The sequence below is a fragment of the Hemiscyllium ocellatum genome, chromosome 21 (genome assembly GCF_020745735.1).
Source record: "Hemiscyllium ocellatum isolate sHemOce1 chromosome 21, sHemOce1.pat.X.cur, whole genome shotgun sequence".
Taxonomy (NCBI): domain Eukaryota; kingdom Metazoa; phylum Chordata; class Chondrichthyes; order Orectolobiformes; family Hemiscylliidae; genus Hemiscyllium; species Hemiscyllium ocellatum.
The window spans coordinates 29,916,959-29,942,777 of record NC_083421.1 but is presented as its reverse complement, the minus strand read 5'-3'; positions in this window follow the sequence as shown (position 1 = coordinate 29,942,777).

Genomic DNA, 25,819 nt, shown 5'->3' with positions numbered 1-25,819 from the left:
AGTTGTTGGTAGCCCTGCAATGTAGCTCTGTGCTTGCTAAATGTGCTGCAAGTGGATTGAACGGGTGCAGTGAAGATCATGAGGGATTTGCAGTCCTTGGATGCTAATGCCTGTGGATGAGGGGTGCACGCAACTGATGCCCATGAATCATGCCCTGAGAGGCTATTGCGCAGCATGAAATATGGAGGCTGGTTCCTGTCAGTGGTGAGCTGAAGACACCAGGTATCTGTTCTGACCTCTATGGCATTAATTCTCAATGCCTAGCTTGTTCAGTGTGTTCGGCAAGATGGGAAGCAGCATTTTAATGAGCTGAGCTGTACAGTTAATAAAGTATTTAACAAGCAAGAGTCCCATTTCATGCTAATCTGCTGCTGCCGTGTGAGAAACTTACTTTTTTACCCAGCAGATGTATAAAAGATTAAGCAAATTGCCCTTGATGCCAGGATGGGCCTCGTTAAACTCCTTACACAATTCATAGAATCATAGAGTCATAGAGACGTACAGCACAGAAACAGACCCTTCAGTCCAACCTGTCCATGCTGACCAAATATCCCAACCCAATCTAGTCCCAACTGCCAGCACCCAGCCCATTTCGCTCCAAACCCTTCCTATTCACTCCCATGTGCCTCAGAGTTTTAGATTAGATTAGATTAGATTAGATTACTTAGTGTGGAAACAGGCCCTTCAGCCCAACAAGTCCACACCAACCCACCGAAGCGCAACCCACCCACTCCCCTACATTTACTCCTTTACCTAACACTACGGGCAATTTAGCATGGCCAATTCACTTGACCTGCACATCTTTGGACTGTGGGAGGAAACTGGAGCACCCGGAAGAAACCCACGCAGACATGGGGAGAATGTGCAAACTCTTGAGTTATTGTGTTATTGACCAGACCAAACCCTCCTCAAAATATATTAAGATAGCCTAGGCCCCAACTTTTCTTTTATTTTTAAAGGCAAATATAAGGCATTATGTTTCAGATGTAATTCAGTTTTTCAAACTACAGCTTGATGCAAAACACATTTTATTCTTACACTATAGTTAAACTACAAACAAAATAATGAAGAGTTGAAATAATTTAACTCTATTGAAAACTTTACAGAATCATAGATTATATAACTACTAAACAGCAACTGTTTCAATCTAGTAACATTTCATAAACACACCCTTGGTAAAAGCAAATTCAGTAAAATCGTTTGCCTCACATGTACTACTCCAGTCCACGAGACAACTCAGACAGAGAAACAGAGAGCCCAAGTATTTTGCTGCAACAGGGAGAGATGTATAGCAGCTTCCAAACCCTAATAGCTACTGAAAGTTAAACTAAAATCCTGGTTGTGTGGGAGCTTGACCCCACTCTTCTATTGACACAACTTTAAAATAAAACCTAAGGCCTCACAAGCTGTTTATTCTATTGGCTGGTGCAGACTGCTCTCACGACTGTCTCAACCTTTCTTCGTTAAAAAAAGGACAAAATACACCACTTAAAGCCATAATATTATCATACATGTTGTTACGACACAGCGGTGAACACCTCTGTTAATTTAACCGAACACCGAGAAAAGCTCACCTCACCTCATAATCTGTTAAAGTATGAGTGACAGAGAAGTCCCAAATTCCACTACTTGAAGAAAATAATATCAAGGTATTCCTTAACTCTAAAAGTGAACATTAAGCAACAACTATTTACAACTCTAAGCCCCCTTTCTCTTAACTGCCTATTATCTGCCTCCAACTCTATAACCATGTACTGTTCCAATAAAAAAAACAGATATTAAAATTATGTCAACTTAATTTCAAAACTATACAGTGTCTGTTGTCATCAGAGTCTCTCCACCTCCGGCTGAAGTTCTCCCTGGATTATCTTCGTTCCTTTAATGTGGATTTTTTTTTATCTAGAAAGTACCTTTGATAAAGTGTGTTTGGATCTGTCTCAATGGCAGTTACTCTGTCTGACTTTCAAACTGCCTGCCTTTTTTATCACACCAATATTAGCTTGTCACATTGGTTTGATGTTGGCAAAACAAGAAATTCAAACTTGATTGGATTTTAGTATCCTGGGGTATAATTTAAACTGATTGGTTGAATGCAAACTTTTGTCAAACCAACAGCCAACTTGGGTGTCTATTTCAGAGTCAATTGTTACATATTTTCACTTTTCTAGTACACTCATACTGCTAACTACTCATATGACAGGTGCTTGTAAGCTCTCAATGCAAAACAGCATTCACTCTCTCTAAGGTGGAGTACACACCTTCAACTTCATAACAACGTCATTCAGGATCCTATAACATACCATCAATGTGTTATTTAGTTGTTACATTGAGTGCCATGGTGGTCATTGAAGCAAATTTGTCTATGTACTTTTAAAAAGTGAACAAAGTTAATGACACTAAAGGAAAGAAAAACTATATTACATTGTATAAAAACATTACAGCAATCTGATTAAAAATACCATTAATTATGATTGAACCTCCAACAAATTTAGACACTCATTGAAGGGTCAATCAGTCTCCAATTTAAAGTTCCTCATTCAGCTAACAGATTGTAATTCATTTCTGGAGCTATTGACTTTCCCGCTTCAAATCATTCTAGAGCAAATGAAAAGCCTATCAGCTTTCAGCAGATTCCAATTTTTGGGTGTTTCCTGCTAAGCCCTCAAGACCTTTGCCTCCAGCCCTAATGTCTGGGGGACAGCTGAGAGCAACAACATCTTCCTGCTCTGACTGAAACTGCACACACTGTCTTACATCTGGATCATTCCCTCTTTCTGTGCTCATGGACTCCAGTTGCTAGGCAACAGCATTTTTTTCTCTTCTTCTATCATTTCCAGTGAACTGAATTATTCACCTTCATGCTTCCAGCCATAATTTAAACACTTGCTAACAAAACTTCAGACAATGAGGCACCATTCTCAGAACTCTAAAAAGGAACCTGAAATGAAAACAATATTCTTCCTTTCTTAGCATGCAAAATGAAGAAATAAAAATCAAGCTTCAAACTGTATATAATTCTATTTTAGAACTAATTTTCCTGATGATGATAATAATAATAATAATAATAATAATAATATCATGAACCTTCATCAAATGTCATCTTTTAATATTTGTGATTCAATCTTGACTGATAGGAATTCTCCCTTGCATTTTCCTCCATCTTTCCTGCTCCAGTCTAAGATGATAATTACTGAATCACCGCATGTTCCCTCCTACAGAGGGCTTGTCAATATACTTCCATTCTTAGTTTGCAGGTGATAGTTCATACCTTGTCATTTATTCTTTTGAAGCTTTCTACTCAATAAGTATTGGACAGGATAGTCATCTCTCACCTCCAGCTTGACTTTACGTTGAGTGGTATCTCCAGGGGCTTTCTAAAAGGTAAATGGATACACAATGCATTTTTCTACAAACTTAAGAATGTCAACATGGAAACCTGAATGGAGAGATTATTTGGAGACACCGGAGTTGGATTGGGGTGTACAAAGTTAAATATCACACAACACCGGATTACAGTCCAACAGGTTTACTTGGAAGCACTAGCTTTCAGAGTGCTGCTCCTTCATCCTACCTGACAAAGGAGCAATGCTCCGAAAGCTAGTGATTCCAAATAATCCTGTTGGACTATAACCTGGTGTTATGTGATTTTTAACTAAACAAAGAGATTTTGACATTGCTCGGGACAGTTTATTTGCAGAGCCAGAGAAAAAAAACACTTTCTTTGCTGAGGTGACCTTATATCAAACATACCAATTCAGAACAGGTATTCTAAAAATGATGTAATACAGGTTCTGATTTCTTACTTACTTTATTTTGTAACTTTCATGTGAAGTGACTTGGGATGTTTTATTACATTAAAGTGCTGCATAAATTTAAGTTGCTGTTGTTGTTGAGCCAAATATAGACATACTGGTAGCTAAGATGCTGAGATTGGAAACAATGTCATTGCTTACAAATTCTCTCGAACGGAGCATCTATCATTACTTCCTGTATCATGTTGTTTCTGTGTTTATGTTAGCTCAGCGTTAGGCTTACTTAATACCTTCACAAATTCTTCCCAGGGACTGTTGATCCTCAACATTCTCTGATGAATGATCTGAACATTTCATGTTTAGGTACGTGTAGTTTTATTTACCATCCATTGAAAATAACTTTTGTTTCTCAAGAGATTTTACTTGGACACTCCAATAGTGCATCATTTCAAATATTTAAAAAACTCCAGTGTGATCCAGTGCTCACTTAGCCAATGCTGATGGTAAAAGTGAGCTGGTTGGTGGGAATACTTGACCAGACAATAATAGTTCTAAAAGCACAGAGAGGCGAGCTCAAGGACACAGGAATTGAAAAGTGCATCTCAGATTGCAACATGAGTATAGCCAATTCCTCTTTATCTAATGGTGCAGATGGTAACAGTAAACATAAGCATACTTTCTACAGTACTCAATGTTCTACTGCCTAACAGTGATCCCCTCATTCTGGTGAAACTGTTAACCCTGTAAAATTAACAGTCCCATTGTTATCTCTCAGTTTGACAGCATACAGTGTGAAGGTACAATGACTGCTTCATCTGAGCAATGATTCACCAATAACAGACAAGCACAATTTATGTCATACAATTTGCAAACCCAGAGGAAGGCATAAGGTTTGTGCTGTTTCTCTCATAAAGGTAAACTTGTCATGTACTAGATAGTAAAAGCCCCAATGAGTAAAATGCTCACTCTGGACCAATAAGGAAAGAATGTCCAAGGAGTGGCTATATTCCCTTATGGAAAGGTTTGTTGGACTGTCATCATGCTTGAACCTGTCCTGTATGTATTCAGGTCAAGTAAGCTCTTCAAAGTAATAATATCCAATTTGGGAAACAGATACATAAATATTTCCATTAGTCCACAATATGTACCATTTGAAGAAGTTAATTTTGATTATGAGCAAAGCAACTGTGTGACACTGCTTGCTTAATGCAATATTGTCATAATTCTCACCCCCTTAATTTAGTAGCAACTGTACCATACCTCCAGACAATAGTTTTGAATGACATATTCTGTGAAATATTTTTTTTTAAGTTTAGAAGGCACTTCTTAGGAGTTCAACTGGAGAAAAATTATCACTGAGCCAAAGGGTGAGATTTGAGGACAGGTGATCAAATGCTTGACCAAAGAGGTAGGTCTTCGGGAGTGTCTTAATCGAGTAGAGGAATTCAGAGATATTTAAAGGAGGGAATTCCAGTGGTTTGCATCAGAATAGCTGGAGCACTGCTACCATGTTGGAGCTAAAATAAGTGAAAATATATAAGTTGAAGGAACTCAGACCCCATAAAACGATCAAAAACAGAAAATGTCGAAAAAGCGCAGCAGGTCTGGCAGCATGTGTGAAGAGAAATCAGAGATAACGTTTCAGGTCTGGTGACCCTTCCCCTTAGAAGGATGTAGGGCCTACAGAGGTTCAAGAAATATCTGTTAATGGATCATGTGGGATTTTAGAGGTGATAAAGGTGCCTATGGGAAAGATGTTATAGAGTCTGAGGACTTTTCAAAGTAACTTCTTATTCACATTGTTCTTACTAAGTACTTCTTGGCTTAGCACAAGGATCGGGATGATCAATTCTCTCTTTAGAATCATGATCATATAATCTATTACATCTTCATTTCATAGCTTCCTATGAAAATGTTTCTGAATTAACCCTTTACTGTACATGATAGGAAGAAGTGAGGCTATGGAGAATCTATACACCACAGTCTGAATTATTTGAAATCAAGGTATTTGAGAACTAGAAACCACTATATGTTAATGAGCACATGTGTGAAGGGTGAACAAGGCACAGGGTGATTTCTGACACATGCAGCAATATTTTGGAAGGCCTCACTTACATTGAGAGAAGACGATGGGAGGCCAGCCAACAGAGCATCGCGTTAATGCTGACAATACATTACTTAAGAAAAATAGAAGAAGTCATCCAACAGGAAAAAACTTAAAAAATAAATCTCAGCTACATATTGTAAACAATAGTAAATGTCTGGAGACAAGTTCAAGACTGTAATTCAATCGTGGGCCTTTGGTGACATTCATAAATCTCCTTCACAGTTCATGACACCTAAAGTGCCAAATTTAATTACTGCATTGTAATTCAATGCCAACCATTTATTATCCTCTGTTTTATTCACAGAGGTATTGTGCATTCCATTTTTATTGGTTGTGTCATTAGAGGTGATTTAATATCCGCTGCTTCCCGCAGAACATCATCCACCATAGGATTCTCCACTCCCTCGAGCCTTGTATGTATTTGTTACGTGCCTGGAAGGGACAGTCTCCTTCTTTCCACAGAGATACAGGCTAGTGAACACTTCCAATCAAGTCAATTCACCATTTATCTTGTTCTAAGTCCTGTGTGGAACAATCATATCTGGCTGATATTCCTAACAGACAGAAAACAGAATTCACCTTCCTTAAATTTGTTCATTTGACACTCTGTGTGCATGCTAACATTTAACTGGATCAGCAAGTATCCACATTAAAACATTTAATGACCGGTGATATTTGCTGTCTCACAGCTGTCGAGAGCAGGTTTGGAATTACTGCAAGAGCTCTCATTTCCAGCAATGACTCGTTTTGATAATATTAAACAGTAGAGTTTAAATAATCTACTTAACCCACATGAATTTCTCTGATGAGGTATCTGATGCCTTAAAAATAAGAACCACTAGCAGAAATTAGATTCTGCTTATTTTCTGGTGTACATTGAAATTTTCAATTCCCAATATAAATTAAGTTTAAAAGGTTATGACGCTCTCCTTCAGAATTGTTTTTTCAATTCACATCAAATACATAACTTAGCAGGTTTTGAAAAGATTTGTAGTTCAGGTTGAGGTTTTGAATGTAGGTTTGCTTGCTGAGCTGGAAGGTTCATTTCCAGACATTTTGTTACCCAACTAGTTACTTTGTAGGATAACGAAATGTCTGGAAACGAACCTTCCAGCTCAGTGAGCAAACCTACATCCAAATACATAACTCTCCCACCCCAGATCTTGAGCAAACATGGTCTCAAATATTGACAGTGCTCAAATGGCCACTTAACATACATTTGCCACAGCAATGAATTTGTCAGTTGTTGAAAAATAGAGATAGAACAAATTATATCAGATGAGCAAGCTCTGGCAAATGGAGTTCAATGTGAGAGCATGAAATTGTCTCTTTGGGCAGAACCAAATTTTAAAAAAAACATTATTTAAAGGGTGAGTGGCTGAAGAGCTCAGAGAAGCAGAATGATCTGAGTGTCCTAGTGCATGAATTCACAGAAGATAACTTTGCAAGTGTAGCATATAATCAGGAAAGATGATATCATGTTATGTTTTAATCTCATGGAACTGAATTCAACAGTAGGGAGGTTACTCTTCGGGTGTACAGGACACTCATAAGATTGCATCTGGTGCACAGTTTATCATATTGGTCTCCATACTTATGGAAAAATGTTAAGGCATTGGAAGCAGTTCAAAGAAAATTAACTAGCCTGGAATGAGTAGATTGCATTAAAAGGAATAGGTAGACAGGCGAGGCCTGTACCCTCAGATGGTTTGGAAGAGCCAGAGGTGACTTAATTGAAATATACAAGATCCAAAGGGCATTTGAATTGGTGGTTTTGGAAAGGAGTTTCTGCTCGTGGGACAATTGAGACATAGGTGTCAAAATAAGGTAGAAACAGGAAAAGAAAGTCTCAGAAGATTGGTCATTTTTGGAATTTTCTTCCTTAAAAGGCAGCGGGTGCAGAATATTTAAATATTATTAAGGCAGAGCTAGATAGATTTTTGATTACGAAGGAAATGAAACATTACTATGGAAATGCAGGAATGTAGGATTGAGGTTAAAATCAGGTCAGCCATGATCTTATTGAATAACAGGCTTGAAGGCCCGAGTGACATATTCTTGAGTCTTATTCATACAGTCCTCATTCATTTTGTTGGACTGATCACTTTCTTGATTATTATATTTCTTCCCAACTCTCATAGAATTGTTACAGTACAGAAGCAGGCCATTTGGCCTATTCAACTCTTCAGAGAGCATCCTGCCCAGACCTACCCTATCCCTGTATTTTCCCATGGCTAACCCACCTGGTCTGTACATCCCTGGACACAATGGGCAATTCACCTAACCTGCATATCTTTGGACTGTGGGAATAAACCAAAGCACTGAGAGGAAACCCGTGCAGACATGGGGAGAATGTGAAAACTCCACACAAACGGTTTCCGGAGGGTGGAATTTGACCCAGGTCCCTGTCGCTTGTGAGGCAGCAGTGCTGACCACTGAGCCATCATGCCTCTTCTATCTTTTCTTTCAGCCTGATTTTGAAGATAGCTGAAACCTTCCTCAATTGGACTTGCATTCTCCTCTGTTTTATGATGATATACCTCTGGAAGACATCTCAGATCTGTGAATATGTCATTTCTTATCTAGGATATGTTCGACACTTAGCTGTTTCATGTGCTACACACATTGCATATCTCTTTTGGCACATTGAGGGTTACCAGGCTAAGCTTTAGCCTCATTGTGACTGAGATTAGTGAGATATGTGTGCTATCAATGACCTGGAACTCTAAATTCTCACTCATGTTGATGCAATGGGCATGTAGAATAATCTGCCTTCTCAATAAGAGTATAGTGCCATCATATAGTCTTAAATTTACTTTTGAAGGTTTCAGTTTTGGATCTCCATATTGAGATACTTTGTGAAGATCATGGTGTTGTATTATATACCAGTGACTAACATTTTATATTGAGTGAATATTCCCCTTCTGCACTCTTTGCTCTGACAGTCACAAACCACATCTCCCCAATTGATTTGACTGCACCAATCTTTTGTACAGTGTATATTGATTCAGCAGAATCTTCAGCTGCTATCCCTCTAAGGACCCTTTGTACCTGTTAATTGTGTTCCTTTTAGCCATTCATTTGTGTGTAAAATGATCCAGCTTGGTGTAGTGAGACCATTGGTTTCCCCACGATGGACATGCCTCCTTCTGTTTTGCATAAGGCCTTCTGCAGTATTTGCATTGTGCCTTTGTCTGTGATTGTTCTGCCCTTTGAGCCTGGAGTATATGTCAGTGTATTTGAAGACCTGGTCTGTTCTGCTAGCAATATGGTCCTGTTGTTGATTTCTAATTTCAGCTCTTCTGTAAAATGTCTTCAGTAGGTGCACTTTTGGATCCTTTATTCCTAACACAATCCTGGCTCTAAATATGCATCCTTTAATTGTACACATTCAGTTTGGCATGAGATGAGCTAATGATGGCTCAATTGATCAATGCACACTCTTCACTTTGTTCCCTAGTATTGAATATGTACCATTCAAATGTGGCCTTCATTTGGGTTCAGGCATGTCCTTTGATGGTCTCAAATTTTCTGCCATGTCTGTTTTTTTTCATAATTTTCAAAGAGATTTAGAGTGGAATCGATTTTGAAATCTTCTTCCAAACAGTGATAAAGGTATAGTGACTTGTTCTGGTTTGCTCAACAAATCTGTTGCTATTGTATTATTCTGCCATGGTAGGATTTCCATGTCTACCTCAGATATCCTGTAATTTGAACAGGATCTGGTGGGGGAAAAACTGCAGCCACATTTTCTGAAAGGAGCATTTTCACTGTGATCTTCATTTCTTTTCCTTTTTCAGTGGTTCCTTACAGCTCTGCGACTGTGCTTTGTCTCAGCTTTAAATCTCATCATTTCTGATAACATGCTTCGAGTGTATAGCATAGCATTGTGTTTATCACAAGGGCTGTAGTGAAGTGAACTCTAAGATGTCAGTCTAAAGAATGCATTCATAACAGTAGAGGTCACATGAGTATGGCAGACTAGGACAGACATTTTGACATAATTGCATTTCAGTGCAGACTGGCAACTATACCTTAAATGGTACGATTCTTTGGGCTTAATGTTAGATAAAGTAACAACTCTATTAACCTCAATCTGGAAAAGTAAAATTATATAGTACTTTACAAAAATTACTTTGACATGTGAATAAACATTGAATTCACAATATAACTGACAAAGAATAGGATTGTCTAAGTGATAGACTAAGTTTTGCAATATTGTAAACATTTAATTTTAAACATCAATGGTCATGAATAGCAAGACCTTGTATTCTAAATCACACATTAAAATGTGTTTAGATGCAATACTGATCAATGGATCTGAATCAATTGTAAGTGTTTTAATCCCCTATTATTTTGCCATAAATTTTTGTCATTGAATCTGCTGTTGCAACGTTGCATTGCTAAAGAAACAACAGTCCATCGACAGTGACACAGTGAGGGCAGGATGTCACTCACGGCAGTAGATGAGATCAATAGAAGATTTACTCAATCTTACTGAACATAATCATTTACCTGGCAGTTAAACAGGCATTTCAACAATGACAGCATACTTAAGTACATATGACTGTGAACTTGACAGCAAGTAAACAAGCAAAAATTAATCACGCTGGTGACCCTGACAAGAAAAATCTTTTACTGTTAAGATTCTATGCAAGTATTTTCATAGCAAACAGAACCACTGTCACGATTCCCTTCACAATGAATGCAACTTGAAGCAACACTGAAACAGCTCTGAACAAAGTCTCACTCACATCTGAGCAGCTTAATCCATCACAAAGTCTGCCACAAACGTATATTCCCAACTGAGATTTACTTCAAATTGTCTGCATGGTCTGTGGATTTTAACTGCTTGTTAGCTTTTTGCAAAGCAGATGCGATTTTGTTGAATTGGAAGATGGATAATCAGAAATAGCTGTAATTAAAGGGGACTGAGACTTGTTCAGCTGTTAATAAAATGATTACCATAGTAATGCATTGCAGTCTAACACTTTTGAATGTCCAAGTGCAGTGAAACACAAATTCAAAGAAAGTGGCAAAATAGTTTAGGCATCCTTCCATTTTTACATCCTCTTTATATATCTTTGTGCTTCTTTATCCAATCACTCAGCCATATTTTTCTCTTTTCATGATTTGTCGGTAATCCATAGATAAAGCATTTTCCTGTCATTACTGCCTCCTTGAAAATATTTGCTCCAATTTACCAAATCAGGTCTCTCTCTTTTAGAGGACTCAAACCCAATGGTCAATCTGACCATTGATACAAATGAAAAGAAAGAGAAAATATCCTGTCTGTATTATCATTTCAATTAATAGCAGATGTGAGGATAATTTGCAGATATGGCAAGGTTGCATGTTAATCTTGAATTCCCCTCACCCTTAAAAAAAATTTGGTTATTGTAGCTCCCTGACTAAATCCAACACAAAATTTTAGTACGAGTTAGCAGTATAATTGGTTATAGTTAAATGTATAAATAAAAGCAATCTTTCAAGCCAAATGAAAACATAATAAATTAATTTGCCCAGTTAATAAGGTGTAGTCCAAGGACCTAATGTAGTTAGGTCAGTCCAATGTGGTTTTAGATGCAGTCAGACTGGAATGATGGAACAGACTTCAGAGGTCGAATGATTAGATTAGATTAGATTACTTACAGTGTGGAAACAGGCCCTTCGGCCCAACAAGTCCACGCCGACCCTCCGAAGCGCAACCCACCCATACCCCTACATTACCCCTTTACCTAACACTACGGTCAATTTGTCCTGGCCAATTCACCTAACCTGCACATCTTCGGACTGTGGGAGGAAACCGGAGCACCCGGAGGAAACCCACGCAGACATGGGGAGAACGTGCAAACTCCATACAGTCTGTCGCCTGAGTCAGGAATTGAACTCGGGTCTCCGGCACTGTGAGGCAGCAGTGCTAACCACTGTGCCACCGTGCCGCCCCCCAATGGCCTGCCCAACATAAAGACCTTTACTGAATTAGCTGTGCTGTATTCCTAAGATATATATCTGAAGTCAGTATGAATCTGAAAGAATTTACTAAGCTGTTTTGACAAAAGGACCTTGAATTTACAACTGCTGGATTGGATGTTAAGTCTTGTAACCACTGCACAACTGAAAGCTACAACAAGAGACAAGCCAACTCTGGACAACTCCACCCTCATCAGTAAGTAAATAAGTCTAATTTCTCCACAATTATCAGATTTGTTTTTAACATTCGAATTCCTTTATCTGACTATTTATGACATTTGATTCTTTACATTTCAGCCAGGTGTCTTTCTTGTAGAGTGAGAATACCTTCCAATAAATAAGTATGCAACCTTACAATGTTGTTTGAAATACTGCAAAAATCAGCTCATGTAATAGATTTACACTGAATGGCACCAGGTTCTTCAGTCTATGGCTTTTTTTCAGACATTGCTATCCATCAAGATATTGCATTATTTTTATTTCACTTCGATGTGATTTTCAGGTTTAGGGTAAAGGAACATATTACTCTGTGCACATGTGAGTGGGATGACTTGAAAAAGCATTAATTTGATTCATAATTTGTTCCATTTATTGAGAAGCCCAAATATAACAGTCATGATTTGGAAATGCTGATGTTGGACTGGAGTGTACAAAGTTAAAAATCACACAACACCAGTTTATAGTCCAACAGGTTTATTTGAAAGCACTAGCTTTCAGAGTGCTGTTCCTTCGCCAGGTGGTTGTGGAGTATAAGATCTTAAAGACACAGAATGTACAGCAAAAGTTTACAGTGTGATGTAACTGAAATTACATATTGAAAATTGCAGCTCATGTCTGTTTCCTGAGGAGTTCATTACAATTTCTTGCTGTGGCACGTCGGAACTGGCAATCAATGAGTTGAGCATCTTCTCCTGTTTGGATTGTTTGTTAAGTATCTCATGTTTTAGAATGAACATGTTGGTTTCAGTTCTTTCATATGTAAATCACAGAACATTTAAAAGTTACATTCTCAAGTGAACTTTAACAATTGGTGTCCTGTCGGCCCAGGTAATGCATTGAAGGTGTGAGGTGCTCCGTGTGGGGCTGTCTGTGCCGCAATGGTCAGACTGATTCTAATCTAAAACATGGCTTTACAGAATCTTCAAGTAAAAAGTGAGGTCTGCAGATGCTGGAGATCAGAGCTGAAAATGTGTTGCTGGTTAAAGCACAGCAGGTCAGGCAACATCCTAGGAACAGGAAATTCGACGTTTCGGGCCAGACCCCTTCATCAGGAATGAGGCGAGTGTGCCAGGCAGGCTAAGATAAAAGGTAGGGAGGAGGGACTTGGGGACTTGAGCGATGGAGATGTGATAGGTGGAAGGAGGTCAAGGTGAGGGTGATAGGCTGGAGTGGGGTGGGGGCGGAGAGGTCAGGAAGAAGATTGCAGGTTAGGAGGGCGGTGCTGAGTTGAGGGAACTGACTGAGACAAGGTGCGGGGAGGGGAAATGAGGAAACTGGAGAAATCTGAGTTCATTCCTTGTGGTTGGAGGGTTCCCAGGCGGAAGATGAGGCGTTCTTCCTCCAACCGTCGTGTTGTTATGTTCTGGCGATGGAGGAGTCCAAGGACCTGCATGTCCTCGGTGGAGTGGGAGGGAGAGTTAAAGTGTTGAGCAAAGTACAATGTAATTCTGCAAGTAGAAATTTACCCCAAAAACTTATATGTGTATGTGTGCGGTGGGGTGTGGGGTTGTGTGTGTTTGTGAAAGAGTACGTATATGTGTGTGTGTGAGTATAAAGGGGTATAAGTCAATGAGAGTGTGCATGTGGGAGTCTATGTGTAAGTGTATGAGAGGGTCTATGTAAATGGGTTTGTAGGAGAGAGAGAGAGAGAGAGAGAGTGTTACAATGAGGTCACCTGTCTTGTCACATGAACCCAAGGTCCTGGTTAAGGCCATCCCCATGGGTACTGAACTTGACCATCAGCCTCTGCTTGGCCAAGATTTGTTGTTGCCTGCCCCAAAGTCCACTCTGGAGGACGGTTACCCGAAGGTCTGAGGACAAATGTCCTGGACCGCTGAAATATTCTCTGACTGGAAGGGAACACTCCTGCCTGTTGATTGTTGTGTAGTGTCCATTTATCCTTTGCCGTGGCCTTTGCTCGGTCTCACCAATGTACCATGCCTCAGGGCAACCTTGCCTGCAGCGTATGAGATAGACAATGTTGGCTGAGTCACATGAGTACCTGCCATGTACATGGTGGATGGTGCTCCCATGTGTAATGGTGGTATCCATATTGACACTCTGACACGTCTTGCAGCATCCACGTGACAAGGTTGTATGGTGTTGTGCTGAAAGCCGAGCAGTTTGATACTCACAATGATCTGTTTGAGGTTTGGTGGTTGTTTAAAGGCAAGCAGTGGAGGTGTGGGGAAGGTCTTGGTGAGGTGCCCATCCTCATTGATAATGTGTTGCAGGTCACGAAGAACATGGCGTAGTTTTTCGGTCCTGGGAGGTACTGGACAACGAAGGGTACCCTGTCGCTTGCAGCAAGTATCTGTCCTCTAAGGAAGTCATTATGGTTTCTCGCTGTGACCCATTGGAACTGGCAGTTGATGAATTGAGCATTGTATCCCGTTCTTATGAAGGCATCCTTATGTACTTTCAGGTGCCTGTCACATTCCTCCTCATCTGAACAGATCCTGTGTATGGTAGGGCTTGTCCATAGGGGATGGCTGTTTTAATATGTTCCGGGTGGAAGCTGGAGAAGTATAACATTGTGAGGTTATCTGTGGGCTTGTCATAGAGTGAGGTGGTCATCCTTGATGGAGATGTATGTGTCCAAGAATGAGACAGATAGTAGAGAGTAGTCCACAGTGAGTTTGATAGTAGGATGAAACACGTTGATATCACTGTGTAGTTGTTTCAGTGACTCCTCACCATGGGTCCAGAGGAAGAAAATGTTGCCAAGGTACCTGTGACAGGCACCTGGAAGTACTCAAGGATGATGTCATAAGAACAGAGTATGATGCTCAACTCATTCACAGCCACTTCCGACGTGCCACAGCAAGAAACCCTACTGATCTCCTCAAGAGACAGGCATAAGCTGCAACCGACAGGGTACCCTTCATTGTCCAGTACCTCCCAGGAGCTGAAAAACTACGCCATGTTGTTTTGCAGCCTGCAACACATTATCAATGAGGATAAGCACCACGCTAAAACCTTGCCCACACCTCCACTTCTCACCTTTAAACAACCACCAAACCTCAAACAGATCATTGTTCGTAGCAAACTGCCCTGAGAATGTATCTTTTAAATGTTCTGCAATTTAACATTAAATCAACATGTTCATTCTAAAAGATAAGAGACTTAAGAAAAAAATCCAAGTCTTTGTCAATATATAATTTCAGTTACATCAGACTGTAAACTATAAATTCTGTGTCTTACAATCTTATACTCTACCACCACCTGAAGGAGCTCCAAAAGTTAGTGCTTCCAAATAAACCTGTTAGACCATAACCTGGTGTTGAGATTTTTTAACTAAATAAAACAGATAACGTGACTGTGATAGCCACGACACATATTGTGCTTTCAGATTCAGATGTTGGGAACATTACTTCATTCATTAAGCAGATTTAAGTGTTGCTTTTGAAGAGATACTCTGATAAAAATAGAACCAAATTCAATGGGCATGGCTCTGTAAATAGTGCATATTAAAAACATGGATGAATACTCCACAGCTTATAGAGAATCTACAACACAGAAACAGGTCATTCAATCTAACTAGTCTATGACAGAGTTCATGACCCACACAAACTCACACGTGCACAGACTAATATGTTCCTTTACCCTAAAACTCGAAAATAACATCAAAACGAATTATAAACAACACAATATCTTGATATATAGCTATGGAAAAAAAAAGCCATAGACTGAAGAACCTGCTGCCTTTCAGGTTAAATTCATCACATAAGCTGATCACAATGAGACGACATTGTAAAGTTACATACTTATTCATCAGAAGGTATTCACATTCTGCAAGAAAGATCTCTGGATGAAATGATTCTTCGTTTATCCTCAGCAATGTAACTATTTCTGTCAGATTCTGTCTAATCTTGATTCTAATCTCCAGCATCATCAGTCCTCACTTTCACCTATGGGACTAGGAACATGCTAATTGATCCAATAGTCTGGATAATCAAGAGGTCTACCTAATCAATGCAAAAACACACACTAAGTAATAGAAACACAATACAGGGATATGGATATCACTGTTATACTTTATTTATAGCATAAATGACTTGAATAATAATGCAATTTTGCCTTAAATAAAATTTACTGGTAGAAAGTCTTCTCATTTGCACCCTCATCACTACACTGTATTTGGACATCATGGAAATTGTGATAATACAGTAATCTTCTGGTATTTGAGGTGTATAATTTTTGTAGGTTTATTGAGGGGGCTGGTTAAAGCCAAGTTAGCTATATTACAAGATAGACTTAACAGTTGACTCTGAGGGCAGTACCATGTCCCAGTCTATTTGGACACAAACACCAGTGTCCTCAACCAGGCTAAATCCCCAACACGGTGGGCTGGGCACATCGTTCATATGGCCAAGATGAGACTGCCCAAGTACACTACTCCCGGCATTGAAATGGCAGGCGACACAGGTGAACAGGAGAACTGTTTCAGGAATACCTTCAAGGCCTCACTGGTGAAGTGCAGCATTCTGACAGATACCAGGGAATCATTGGCTCAAGACTGTCCAAAGTGGAGGAGGAGCATCAGGGAAGGCGTCCAGCACCTTGAGACTTGCCATTGGGAAAAAGCAGAAGTCAGATAAACATAGTGAGAGGAGTGCGTTGCCACACCAATGCCTCACCCACTCCTTCCCATGACCACAAGCTGTCCTAAGTGTAGCTGAGCTTGTGGAAGCTGTATTGGTCTGTACAGCCACCTACAAACTCAACCTGAGTGGAAGCGAGTTATCCTCGCTTGTGAGGGACCGCCAATGAATGAAATGTTTAAACTTCAAGACTGTTCCACATTCTTCATAAGGCACACCAAAAGAAGTGGGATCAGAGGGATTGCTGCTTTATCAACCCACTGAGAAAGAGAAAGTAGGAAGAACCACTTCCCACCTGGAAATCTTTAAACAAGGCCTAATGCAGGTTTCATTTTAATTTACTCTCAGGAAAACTTGAAAGGGTTGAGAAAAGATTTCCAAGGATGTTGACAGGGTTGGAGGATTTGAGGATTTAGGGAGAATTTGAATAGGCTGCGGCTGTTTTCCCTGGAGTGTCAGAGGCTGAGGGGGGAGCTATGTAGAGATTTATAAAATTAGGAGGGGCATAGATAGGGTAAATAGACAACATCTTTTACCTGGGGTGGGGAAGTCCAGAACTAGAGGGCAGAGGTTTAGGGTGAGAGGGAAAAGATATAAATGATACCTAAGGGACAACTTTTTCACGCAGAGTGTGGTGCTTGTGTAGAATGGGCTGCCAGGGGAAGTAATGGAGGCTAGTACAATTGCAACATTTAAAAGGCATCTGGATAGGTATATGAATAGGAAGGGTTTGGAGGGATATGGGCCAGGTGCTGGCAGGTGGGACAAGATTGGGTTGGGATATCTGATCAGTATGGACGAGTTGGACTGAAGGGTTTCTTTCCGTGTTGTACATCTCTATGATCTATGACTCTAAAAGGAAAATATTGTGTTGCTGAAAAGATTCAATCAAATTTGCTTTGCAATTTTGTATCTTGGGAACCAATTGTTATAAGAAATATGTGCTACTGTTATATTCTGAGAGAAAATTTATCAAACTGGAATAGCCAACAAGTCCCTCAATCCTAAGGAACTGCTCAAGAGCAAGGATTGCTTCACAGGAACTGTTTAGATTCAACCATTTTAGAGTTCTTAACAAAAGGAAAGGTTGAATATTGAACAGAAATGGGAAGTGGAATGCACCATCAAAAATAAGTGCTTCCATGGGTGGCTGTGAGATGGGGAGAACATGTGGTACCAGAAGAGAATTTGAGAGTGCCTGGGTATGATGACTGAAAAGTTGGCCACTAATGGCAAGTGAAAATAATTACTCAAGGATCAAGGGGTGTGAGTTGATTTGCACAATTGTAGGTGGTCTCGGGGAGGTGGAATAAGGGGGAACGGAATTGAAAATGAGAATAAGGATACTGAAATTAGGACACAGGGGTTTGGGGGTCTGCTTTAATTATCTCTATTCACTCTTGGGACTTGGCCATCGCTGGCTGGCCAGATTTTTATTGTCTACACCTAGTTTGCTTTGAGAAATTGGTGGTGAGTTGTCTTCTTGAACCGCTGCAGTCCATGTGATGTAGGTCGACCCACAATGCCCTTAGGGAGGGAATTCCAGGATTTGGATGCAGAAACAGTGAAACAACAGTGATATACGTTCAAGTCAGGATGGTGAGTGGCTCAGAGGGGAACTTGTAGGTGATGGTATAATAATCAATTACACATTAGGGATTGATTGATTTTGTTTTGATGGCTTAAAACTGTAAAATACGGGATAAGTAATGAGGTAGACATTATAGCAAAAAAAACTAATATCAGTGAGTAGCTTGCAAATCCACAGGAGAGTAATTGGCAGAGTCACACATTTTATATACACAGCACGAGGTCTTTAAAGGTGGGTTCTCTCAAAGCCCGAGTACACATACAACAATAACTGCTTGATTTTACCAACCTTGAACAGAGTTTAAAAGAGACTAGAAGATGAAACCTGTGGTGTTGCACTCATCAGAATAGCATGCAAGAAACAAAGTTGAAAGAAGAAAGTTGAAAGATACCATCTTATGCAGCACGAGAAGGGGATGCTGACTGGTTGAGCCATTGTTGGTATGGAGATACAGTAAGACCAGTTAACTGGCAATCTTCATACCTGAGAAAGGCCTTATGCCTGAAATGTTGACTCTCCTGCTCCTTGTATGCTGTCTGACCGGCTGTGTTTTTTTTAAAAACTCCCTACAGTGTGGAAACAGGACCTTCAGCCCAACAAGTCCACACTGACCCTCCGAAGAGTAACTCACCCCACTCTGACAAATGCACCTAACAACTATGGGCAATTCACCTAACCTACACATCTTTGGAATGTGGGAGGAAACTGGAGCACCCAGTGGAACCCACACAGACACGGGGAGAATGTGCAAACTCCACACAGATAGTCGCCCAAGGTTGGAATCGAACCTGGGACCCTGGCGCTGTGAGGCAGCAGTGTTAACCACTGAGCCTGATAACATTTGAATCTTAATTCTTAGATCAGGAGGTAAAGTCTGATTGCTGCAGCCCCATGGTAATGCCCTAATGAGAAATTGGCTGTCTCCATTTTTCTACATTTTTTTATTGAAAAAAGTACAAAAATGTATAAAGTATTTTTGCATACACACAACAGTGACATACAACATTCAAAAATGTTTATACTGGAGACAGTTTATACCATAAATATCTGGATTAGGTAAAGTACATCCAAGGATACTCATTTAGAGAGAGACTGAGAAACTAATGTTTCGATGATGATTAAATGTGTCCATGGATTTTGGAAGTACTGTGTTGAACCAAGTGTAGAACCAATAAAGGTCAGGTGGTCACAGTGGCCAATGATATGTTGTCATGAGGTAATAAATACTGGCTTAACCAGCAATGCCCATATCACATCAATTTTTTTTAACAAGGGCAGCATTTGTTAGGAAGAACAACAAAACCTTTACTCAAAAGATGCCACAGTAAAGCATCAAGAAATGATAAGACCATAAGACATAGGAGTGGAAGTAAGGCCATTCAGCCCATCGAGTCTACTCCACCATTCAATCATGGCTGATGGGCATTTCAACTCCACTTACCAGCATTCTCCCCATAGCCCTTAATTCCTTGTGACATCAAGAATTTATCAATCTCTGCCTTGAAGACATTTAGTGTCCCGGCCTCCACTGCACTCCGCAGCAATGAATTCCACAGACCCACCACTCTCTGGCTGAAGAAATGTCTCCGCATTTCTGTTCTGAATTTACCCCCTCTAATTCTCAGGCTGTGTCCTAGTCTCCTCGCATAACGGAAACAATTTACTAGCATCCACCCTTTCCAAGCCATGATGAGAAAAAGTTGTATAGATGTCAAAAGAGAAGGTCTTACTTGGCCACTCATTTTGCATTATTTGAAAGAGCAGACAAAGGTAATGCAGCTGATGTTTTTTAACAGATCTTTTATTGGTAGCTCAATGTAGATTCCATTGGGAGCAGGTTACAGACTAGAAATTATGTCATGTGTACTTGTGAGGGGCGAGGGCCATTACTTATAAAATAGAAGAGATTTTATCCAGAAACTATAACTAGGACCATTATAGTTAGTCATCACTAACTTAGGACTTGGAAGTACAGTTTTTAAACTTGATACATAATCAAAATTGGAGTGGTGTAATTAATGGATAAGAAAGCATGTAATAAAAAAGAAGACAACATTATTAAATTTTATAAATGGATATTTAACTGGAAAATGAATTTCAATAAAGATCTGTGGCATCTGGTATTTTTTTCAGGAAGAATGAGATTGGTACTACTTAGATAATAAGAATCCAAATTCTGTGCAGGCAAATTGACAAATTACTCCTACTAGTGATGGAACAAAAACAAAAGGAACAAAGCACTGAAATTAATTTCCTGAAGGAATAAAATTAAAAACCACAGAACTCATATGAGAGCCTGAGTTCAAATACTCTTAAATTACTGCACACAGCTCAATTTTTATAATTAAACAAACAGAGAGACATTTGAGAAAGTGTGAAAAAGAATAAAACTGGACTTATTAAATAAAAATGGGATAGGCTGGGACTTTTTTTTGTTGTAAGGAAGAAGCTGAGGAGTGAGCTGAAAGAGGTTTCTTAGATAAATCCAATGTCTGTTCAGATTGACATAGTGAAGCCATTTTCACTCGTGCAAAGTCCAAAACTGGTACTCATTACTCACTAATAAATCCAGTGAGAACATAGAGCCAATCTTACTTCCTGAAAGAAAGGTAAAAATGTGGATGAACACAAAGAGTCGTTGATTCAGAAAACAAATTAATTCAGAGAGAAGTTAGATAAGTGAATGAAAGACTCACTTGTCTCGCACCTTTCATGATTGTTGAATAATTCAAAGACTTTTACAGCTAATAAATTACTTCCAGAGGTGTGGTCACTAATATAATATTAGGATGCGGAAATCAGTATGCAATCTGCAAACTCCCACAAACTGCAACATGATAATAACCAGGTAAAAACAATGACTGCAGATGCTGGAAACCAGATTCTGGATTAGTAGTGCTGGACGAGCATCCAACGAGCAGCGAAATCGACGTTTCGGGCAAAAGCCCTTCATCAGGAATCCATAATAATAACCAGTTCATCCATTTTGGTAACCTGCATTGAAGAATAAAATTTGGCCTGGACCCTGGGATAAATCATTTACTTCTTTTGGAAATAGTGCGATGGAATCTTTCACACCCACCCAAGCAGGCAGGTTATACCTTAGCTTAATATCCTGTGTGAATGATGGCATCTCCAACAGTGCAGCAAGCCCTCAGTTCTACAGTGGAGCAGGACCTGGGCCTGAAACCTTGCGGCTCAGAGGAGCATTTACCACAAATTGAGTCAGAGTTGACACTGCGGTGAGATGAGGCAAAAAGGAAATAAAGAAATACAAACAGAATAAGATAAGAAAAAGGTGGAAGAAAGGCTCGTGGGGAGCATTAACTTGGCATGAACGGCATGTGTCTGTGTTGGCTATTGGTAACTTAATGATGTGAAAATCAACTTCCAAACAAATAGCTTTTCTCCTCTTTGTGCTGCTTCACCCCTCAGTTATTTTTTATATTGGAGCACCAGTCAAGCTCACTGGAATTGGATTTGGACAGCTTCAGAAATGTAATCCTTTCCATTCAAGGTAAGTCAACTGTGCAACGAAGCACAACCTCAATATATTTAATGAAGGAACTCAAACCCCAGCGCAAAATTACATCTGAAGCTGTGGCTTCCAGACAGGAATGAAATGCTCAACCTCCTGCTACCTCTTAATCTATCCATGAATTGCTAAAAGGCAATTAAAATTATTTGAACTTTTAGCTACAGACTACCTTCTTCCTCCCTTCATTGCTCCTTTCAAGAACTAAGGGTCACAGTTTAAGGATATGGGTTAGCCACTTAAGACTGAGATGAGGAGAATTTTCTTAACTCAGAGTTGTGAGGTTTTGAAATTCTATGCCACAGAAAGCAGTTGAAGCCAAAACTTTGGATTTTTCCAAGTAGTTTTAGACACAAGTCTCGGGGCCAAAGCAATCTAAGGATATGTGGAGAAATGGGAACAGGGCACTGAGTTGGATGATCAACCATGATAATATTGAGTGGTAGAGCAGGCTTGGTGAGCTGAATGACCAGGTTCTGCTCCTACACCTCATTGACTTTCCAAATGTAAATGGAATGAGACAAATGCAGGTTCACAGATCCCTGAAAGGGCAACTCAGATAGATAAGGTGGTCAAGAAGGTGTACAGAATGGCTGCCTTCACTGGCTGGGAATTGAATATAAAAGTTGGCAAGTTATGTTCAAAAACTTTAGTTTGGCCACATTTGGAATATTGCATGTAGTTCTGATCACCACACTACCACTCGTATGTGGATGTTACCTGACCTGGAGGGTTTTAGTTATGAGGAGACATTGGATGAACTCCAATTGTTTTCACTGAAAAGACGGCGGCTGAGGGGTGACTAGAGGTGTATGAAATGATGAAAGGCATAAATAGGGTAGATAGTCTGAGGCCAAGGTGGAAAGATCTACAAGAGGACACAGGTTCTAGATGAATCTGGGTGGAGGGGTGGATTTTTGTGGAGAAAGTACAAGGAAAGTTTTTCACAGAGAAGGGGGTGGGTGCCTGGGACATACTGCCAGTGGAGTTGGTGGAAGCAGGCATGTTAGCAATGCTTATTGCGTATCTTGATAGAGATGTGAAAGTGAGGTGAACAGAGAGATAGATACCATGCATGAGCAATAACTAGAAGCTCTAAATAAGGATTAGGATTCAGCACAGGCTTGGTGGACCGAAGGGCCTATTCTTGTGCTGTATTGTATTGTAAATGGAAGGCAAGGAGCATAGGTGATAGTGTTAGGTGAAAAAGATCGCAATTGAACTATTATCATTATTGTGTGTGCCCTGCCTAAAGGCTGGCCCTTAGCTCACTGTAGTATATCCGGTGTATGCCAGGCTTTTTCTTGCCACTAGTTTCCTTAAATTTTCAAGCCATTCAATACTGATAATATCTTCCTTCCTCTTCTTTCCCTAAATCCATCCTCCGTTAAGTGCCCACAAGTCTATTTCCTCTTAAAATGTGCCCTGCCCAATCCATTTAATTACATTGAGCAAATTTCTTTGTTTATTCACTCTTGAGGTAAACAAAATTTTGAATGGAACACCTGAAGCAAACTGAGAATAACTCTTTATGCAGGAAAAGAGAACATAAAGTACAAGAATTTGTATTCACATGGCACCTTTAATATAATAATAAAAATCTAAATGTTTTCCACAGAAATATTGTCAAACAGAGACAAGACTGAATCTCACAGGAGATTTTACATCAGATGACCTTAAATTTGGTCCAAGGATCTAAGGAGTGTTGTAGAGGAGGAAACTGAAAAAAAAATAAGAGAGCATTTCAAAACCTAAAGGACCTCGGTAACTGAAGTACCAAATTGAGGTGTGAGAAAAAAATCAGGAGATCAGATTAACAGTGTAGATGTGATGTTGGAGGAGATTACAGAGATAGGTAGGGGTAAGGCTGTAGAAGGATTTGAAAACAAATGTGCATATTTTAACATCAAGTGTTTCTTGACTAACAGCCACTACAAGGCAGTAAGCAAGGGGCGGATAGAAGAATGGAACTCAATGCAAGTTTAGACAACAGGCAGTAGAACTTTGGACGTCCTCATGTCCACAGATGGCAGAAATTGAAAGATTTGTCAGGAGTAACATTCAAGTCTAGCAGTAGCAAAAACATGAATAAGAATTTCAGCAGCAGATCAGGAGGGAACAAGGGTGGTCAGATGAAAGGGCAAGGAAATGGTTTCAATGATGGTACGAATACAAGATCAGAAACTCATCCAGGTTTATATGGGATACAAAGATTGACTGCTAAAACTCACTATTTTTTGTTTGAGGGATTGAATCAGGAGCTGGCATGGAGAACAAAATATAAAATAATATTAACAAACATGAGGAAGAACTATTCTTTTTAAACAAGTGACATATGTTTTAGACCAATCTACCAGGCATTAGACCTGGGGACTGCAAAGCACAATGGCATTGTGATAGACCGAGGGCACTTGATAAAAAAAGATTCTGGAGTTAAGTGGCATGTTCTTGTTCATTATTTCCTTCTTGGTTGAAAAGACAACACCCAAAACGTTTTGGCATTCAAGAGACAAATGTTTACCATCGATGTGAAAAAAACCTGGATTTCTTAAAATATTTCCATAAAATGATTGTGCTTATATAAGAAAAAATACCTGAAACTGCTCTGAAGGTATTTAGTAAGTTTCACCAGTGTTTTATTTTTGTGCTATATTGCTCAACTGGTTTTAGTGGAAATCAACTTCACATGTCCCAGTTTCTGAAAAGTTTAAACATCCTTTACTCATTTATAACCTTGACCTTCTAGTTGTGACCAGCATCCTCATAAGGTCAAATGATGACGGATGGCAAAAGTTGGAAATAGCAGCAACACCACATCCTTTAAAATCATAAGTACTTGAAATAAATTTAAGTGGGTTTATTCACATCTGTTCTACTTAGAAGCTTTCCAAATATATTTGCCATAGCACATCTTAATTTTCTTTCCTCTAATGAAAGCAAATTCAGCTTACTGAACATCTCTTCACAACTTTTATCCCCTGCGTTAGGTGATACCTAGGATTTGATCTGAACTATTCAGTTTCTCCAATTCGGCACGCTTCTTGGCCTCATGGGATCTCAACTATCACTGTTGCCAGTGTTCAGGTAATCTGATTCACATCATGTGATAAAGAATCAACAGTGTATTGTATGCCATAAATGTTAGATGTTGCAGTATTGTGCAAAGTGTAGTGCTTTGGAACTAGTTGTGTGTTTATCTTGCTGTAGAATAACATCATCAGACTTTATCCAATGACCTGTATAATTGCCCATGTACTCGATGGTCGCAAAAAGGCAGGACAAATCCAGCCAGGCCAATTACCATCCATGGGGTCTACACTCTTTAAATCTATTCATCAGCAAAGTAATGGAAGTGCATCAAGGGGCAGTAACTCACCAAACCTCAACTTCTGTGAGGACCACTCACTCATCAATAGGTATTACAGGCTTGGTTCGATCCTGGACACAAGAACTGAATTCTCGAAAGGATAAGTAATCACAATTGATACCAAGGCCCAATTTAACCAAGTGTGACACCCCATGGGAAAAAAATGAAGTCAATAGGAATTTGAGAGAAAAGTATTTCATTGATAAGCCTGGCAAAATGGAAGGTGGTTGTAGTCATTGGAGGTCAATCATCTCAGCTCCAGAACATTGCTGTAGGAGCTCCTCAGGACTGCAATTCTAGGCCCAACAGTCCTCAATGGTTTTATCAATGACCTTTCCACTGTCATAAGGTCAAATCTCCATTCACATTCTCCTTATGGCCTCATTCCTGATGAAGGGACTTTGCCCAAAACATCAATTTTCCCGCTCCTTGGATGCTGCTTTAACTGCTATGCTTTTCTAGCATCACTCTAATCTTGACTCTGATCGCCAGCATCAGCAGTACCCACTTCTGCCTTGGGCTTTTAATTGGCAAATAATATTTTCAAAACATGGGTGCGTGCTAATTCCTGTCTCTAATGAGCCAGTGTCTCAAAAGACTTTTTGTGATATTCACTATTATCATCATTGTCAAATATTGCCAAATAACGAGAGGTCATGCTTTCAAGGTGA